This window comes from Solanum tuberosum, unplaced genomic scaffold (assembly GCF_000226075.1).
Source record: "Solanum tuberosum cultivar DM 1-3 516 R44 unplaced genomic scaffold, SolTub_3.0 scf00326, whole genome shotgun sequence".
NCBI classification, from domain to species: Eukaryota; Viridiplantae; Streptophyta; class Magnoliopsida; order Solanales; family Solanaceae; genus Solanum; species Solanum tuberosum.
In genome coordinates, this window is record NW_006239272.1 from 250,076 (window position 1) to 255,771 (window position 5,696).

General features: G+C 35.2%; 1 pseudogene; it reads right to left on the bottom strand.

The window, feature by feature from the left end:
• Positions 1-2,392: 2,392 nt before the first annotated feature.
• The window catches only part of LOC102580240 (E3 ubiquitin-protein ligase CHIP-like), a 32,965-nt pseudogene continuing 29,661 nt past the window's right edge, over positions 2,393-5,696 (bottom strand).

Below are 5,696 nucleotides of genomic sequence, written 5' to 3' on the forward strand. Positions count from 1 at the left end.
ATATATTAAAATTTGAAACATGAACATCATCATTAGATGTTCGTTCAACCAATCTGGGACTCTTTCGAGGCATTTCAATGGGTTTTTTAGACACGATTTTGTTGAAAAACTTAATTGGACGGATGATTGTGAAAATGGTGTAGTTGGCTGGTAAATCCCTATAATTGTGTAAGAGATAATTATGGGGTATTCTTTATTTAAATAATTTAATAATAATATAAAATTATAAAAAATTACTTATTTAATAAAGTAAAATTTAATTAATTTATAAATAATTAGTGATATGTTATAACCCGTAATTAAACTGTTATAAGCAAGAAGTTTTTAAACGTAGATTTAAAACCTGTAATATTGACTCTTAAATGTGTATATGGAGTGATTTTTCCATAATATTGTGAGAGTTTATTGAATATTTGTTACTTTAATTTTGAGAATTTATCTTTAATCTACTTATTTCATTGTTCAAGATACAAGGTAATTTACTCTTATGATATTTTTTATATTCTTTAGAAGATAATTAGTTTCATTTATTAATTGTTGTCTTAAGTAACTCAAAAATCGTTTTGTTTTTGTGCATGCATATGTATTTGTTTATTTTTCTCCTTCTATTATTGTAACTAGGGATGTTCAAAATCGAGTCGAAGCCGATAACCTAAATCGAAAATAAGTTAATGGGTTATTGATTTAGCGGTTTTATAAAGTTTTTTTTTTTTCTGTTATCGTGTTATCGGTTCTTAATGGATTGCGAGTTTTCTTAACAGGTTAACCGATAACTCGATAGTAAATTAAATAATTATATTTATACCATTTTGTATATAAAGTCCTTGACTTAGAAGTTAATTTTCTACTTTTATTTCTGATTGTCCCAAGCTCTTGATTATTCTACAATGTAAAAATGTTTGCTTTTGAGCAAGATGCAACTTATGAACTCATGTGCATGGTTCATTTGGTTTGTCACCTTGTTTCTAAGTGATTTTCAATAAATTTTTTGGTGTTAAACCGACAACCGAACCGATAACGATCAATAATCGATAAACCAATAACCAATATGTCAATATCTTAATGGTTCTCTAACGATTTAACATCTTTACAAACTGATAACCAATAATTCAAATCGATAAACTTTAAAATCGAACCGAACGATCGTAACAAAGTGGAAATGTTAGAAATTGAGCAGAAGTGGACTCAGAAAACTGTCGGCAGAAGCCAAAAAAGCCTTTTGGGCAGACAAATCAGGAAACATGACAAACTATGGACTTCATTCTTTAAATTATCCTTTTTGGACCACTTTTTCCATCATTTTCTTTCTAGTTGCACTGCCACTATTTATCCCATTGGGAATTTTTAAGGCTCGCTAACGTCATACTTTATTTTGAAATTGTTATGTGTTTGTTACTACTTCATTTGTGATAAATTCCTATGCTAAGCAAGTCTTTTGCACTTAAAGAAAAATGTAAAATAGTTGTTGTAAGGAGGGAAAGATTAGTGCTAAATCTTTTTGCACTGTAATTAGACGCGTGATTACTGTGGAAATGAAAGCAACTTCTTGGCTGTCCCTTTCTCCAACTATATTTATTATAACTATTTTAGAAATCATTCATATCTTGTTATTACCTATAATTAAATATTCTCCAATTTATTTATTTTATAATTTGCCGACACATAACAGTTAACCTAGTGGACATCTTAATATGTCATACGATAGTGACTTTTCCAGAAAAAAAACACCGACTTATTGTCGCCTCCTAGTGGAATTTGCTAGCTTTACTCCATGCATAAAATACTCAAGTTTCATATTTGTAAATATTTATTTTGTTTACTAGGTAAACAATCTAAGTTCTTCACCATTCGAAATAATAATATTTTTCATTGTCCATAACTTCAACTTGTTAATATTTTTTCAAATCGCAATGAGTAAAAGTAAGTCAAAAATGGGTCTCACATAATTTGACTTTACAAGTGAGAGAGTAGGACTTACATATCTCTTGGTGACTGTGCTGCTTTTCTGATAGGGCACATATTACCTGTTTGTTATGATAATAAATAATAAAAGGACACCTCTTTCGAGCTTGGCGACAAAAATGCAGCTAACAATAAAGTATAATTATTTCTCCCTGTCCCTTGGGTATAATGACTTGAACATTATCTCGGAAACTCGGAAATGAACTGATAGAGCAAGGCAGCCAGAATGCACAAAGCATCCCGCATTAACATGGCCGGCAACCCAAAAAATGAGCACCAAATGGCCTATCATTCTGGTGTGACTGGAACAATCAATATATGTTCCTGTAGTCTCTACTACATTCTCCTGTAAAGTGTCATTGGCATCTAAACCCAATGAGAATAGGGACAACAACAACTAGCCCGACATTTGAAATGCTCAAGTCCGAAATCAGAAACAGGACATAAACGCAAGTTGAAACCATAATTCATGATTTCACATGCACCACTCAAGATAAGTGTTTCTCCACACGGGAACAAATTCAGTTAATGCTTTTAATTTTCCTTTTCATGTAATCAACAAGTTTGCTATAACGCCATACAAAAAATTGGTTACGGACACTGTACAGATAATGAACAACAACAGATCATCTTATACAACTGTAAGAACAAATATTACACGGTAAACCAGGGTTAATGCTGCACAAGGTTGGATGTGACGTCCAATATGAGAGAACTAGTAGACTCACTCCCCCAGCTCCAACCACCCCTCCATCTCTTGGTAATAGTAGCATCAGCAATCACATGCACCAACCAAACCAAGAAAGAGGTTCAACCCATCCTGTATGCCCAGCTATGCTTATCCAAAAATGCATGTAAATCTTCTTTTATGGCCAAATTTGGCACCAGCTGAGATTCCTTGAGGGGTTGTCGAGTAACCGGGTCAAATTTTCCAACCTTATTTGCCACAGAGAGAAATTAATAGAACATACAATGCAATGTAAGCTCCATTACAGCTAAATCAATGGATGAACCAATTATACCTTCTGCAGATGATCAGTGCCCTTTCATATGTAACCCCACTGGGCGTAATGACAGGGTCACGTAAAATGTCAAGTGTGATCTTACAGCATAGGTAATCTGGTACCTGTTAATTCTTAGCAGGTGTCAAAGGACAATAGCATACATGCACTATTCAAAGAAATCAGCAAGGAAATAAAGCCAAAAGACTGACCTCGGTGGGAGTATCGTCTTCTGCAGCGATCCTGAAAACCCTGCCTAAGGCATCCAGTTGCTTCAACAGGGATGTCGATCTATTGCGTATGAACCCTTCCATCTGAGAGCAGTCAAGCTCATGTTTGTCCTTGAGAGCTGACTCACAGGCTTCTCTGATGTACATATACAAGAGAAACAATGCTGTGACAACAGGAAAAATAATGCAAATTTATAAGTTCTAAAGCAGAGGCAATACTTCAATTTCTTAAGTTCCAAAGTGTGTCTCGAAGATTCATGGTCCCACTCCAAGTATTTTGCTTTTGCAAGCTCCTGCCAGATCTCTTCAACCATGTAACTCTTTGGATTAGCACTTCTTCCGAGATCCAATGCCTACCATTGATACATTAAATACAACAAGATTATTCAGCAAAATGGATGTCCTTGGGATCATTGTTTGAACATACTCAAAATCGGTATAACAGAAATTACATTCATTCAAACTTCTTTGAAAAGTCATCCCCCAAAAAAAGACCAAGAAATCATTTGTGCCAGAACCTTAATGAACAGGAGTTCTGAATTTTTATGGTGATAAATTAGATATTGGCTTCCTGTGCCAAGAACTAACTCATGATTTAATTAACAAATCAATGTAACATATGCTGCTCAAGGCAACTCAAGCAAAACTTTTAGTTTTAGGCCCAAAATGTAGACTGTCCTGCTCATATGCAAGATGCTATCTGTCATCAGCCATGGCACTACTGTTAAGGAAATATGACAAAGTATCAGAGGATAATCTCTTAGCAACAAAAGATGCTTTGCTTGAGCCACTGCCTTTGTTCAACACTGTTACTGTGCTAGAATACCCGACGAGTACCAAGAATAGGATATGACAGTCACCTCAAGATGGATCTAAGGCTAAGGGGGGAGAAAACAAGATGTTCTGTCAATGGGCTTTCTTTTCTATATGCACCAAGCGCACCAAATTTTCCGAGGCAGACGAAAAATTCCCATGCCTTCCTCACACCCTTTATTTCCACAGCGTTAGTCACAATGCCACTGAAATAATCCATATAATTTATTTTTTGATAATCATATCCATATAGACAATTTTACAAACTCGGACTCTAGGCACGTGATAACATGCCAATGGAACTACTTACATGATCAGACCTTTAGGCTAAGTGTAAGTCTTCATTGTCTGAGGGATTATTTGTCTCCGCTGAGTTTTGAACCACCAAGGCTAGGACAGATGGGAAGAATCACCTAAGTTTTTTTTTGTCTCTGCCGAGTTTTGAACCTAAGACCTCAAGGTTCTCACCCACTTCATTGACCACTAGGACACACCCTTGGGTGCTAAAGAATTAAATTTTATTAACTTTAGTTTGATACCTTTAATTAATTAATAGAAATATATACCTTTTTATGTTATAATAAACATTCATTGATTGTATTCTAGTATGTGTATCCACACTTGATCCATAGCCCTGAATCCAAAAAGTTGTGGTGAAAGTCCAACCTCTAGATTTGCACCCATATCGAGTACCCACACTCGAGTTTGAGCAACATAGGGTTTGGTTGTATCCTAGCACGCGTATCCACACTTGATCCATACCCCTGAATCCTAAAAGTTATGTGGTGAAAATCCAACCTCTAGATTCACACCCGTATTGAGTACCCACACCCGAGTTTGAGCAACATAGGGTTTGGTAGCTCGCAAGGCTCATAACCTTGCGGGCACGAGTTCAAACCCTATCTCTGCAACTTTTCAATAGACTAGATAAATAATAACTTGCCACAGACTAAGGCCTAAACTAGAGTTAGATTTAAATATTTTTTATAACAAAAAGTTACAAAAGAGCCATAAGCTAGCATAATCAACTTCACGCCACCCCGACTATATCAATCAACTACCTCAGTCTCAAATTAGTTGGGGTCAATCATATAAATCTTTTGTATCCCCCCTAATCCACTTTGACCTATATCATTTCACTACTTAGTAATTTATTTTTTCAAATTAGCTATACTTTAAAACTAGGGATTCTGTTATTAATTTAACTGAAACAGCAAGATGAATTGAAATCTGAAGAATAAATTTTATTGAACTTCAAGCTGATTAAATAAGTAGAGGGGCAGTACAACTAACACAGAACATGGACTGCTAAAAGACTGCTAACATGCCTATAAAATAGGAACAACTATAACTAGTTAATAGGATAATGACTAAAAGAAAACTAATCTCCTAATAATCAGCTGAAGTCTCTGACCCATTCAAAGCAAATCCTGAGACACGTAACAACACTCCTCCTGAATCAGGAGCTGCAAACTCCCAACTTTTCTCTAAGAAATTCGAATCTGCTAACATGAAATGACTTTGTAAAAATGTCCGCCACTTGATTCTCTGATTTGCAATAGAATAAAACCACTTCACCGTTTTTCTGCACTTCCCTCAAGAAATAAAACTTGATGTTGAAGTGCTTGGTCCTTCCATGAAACACGGGATCTTTGGATATGGCTATAGCAGCTTGATTATCCACAAGGAT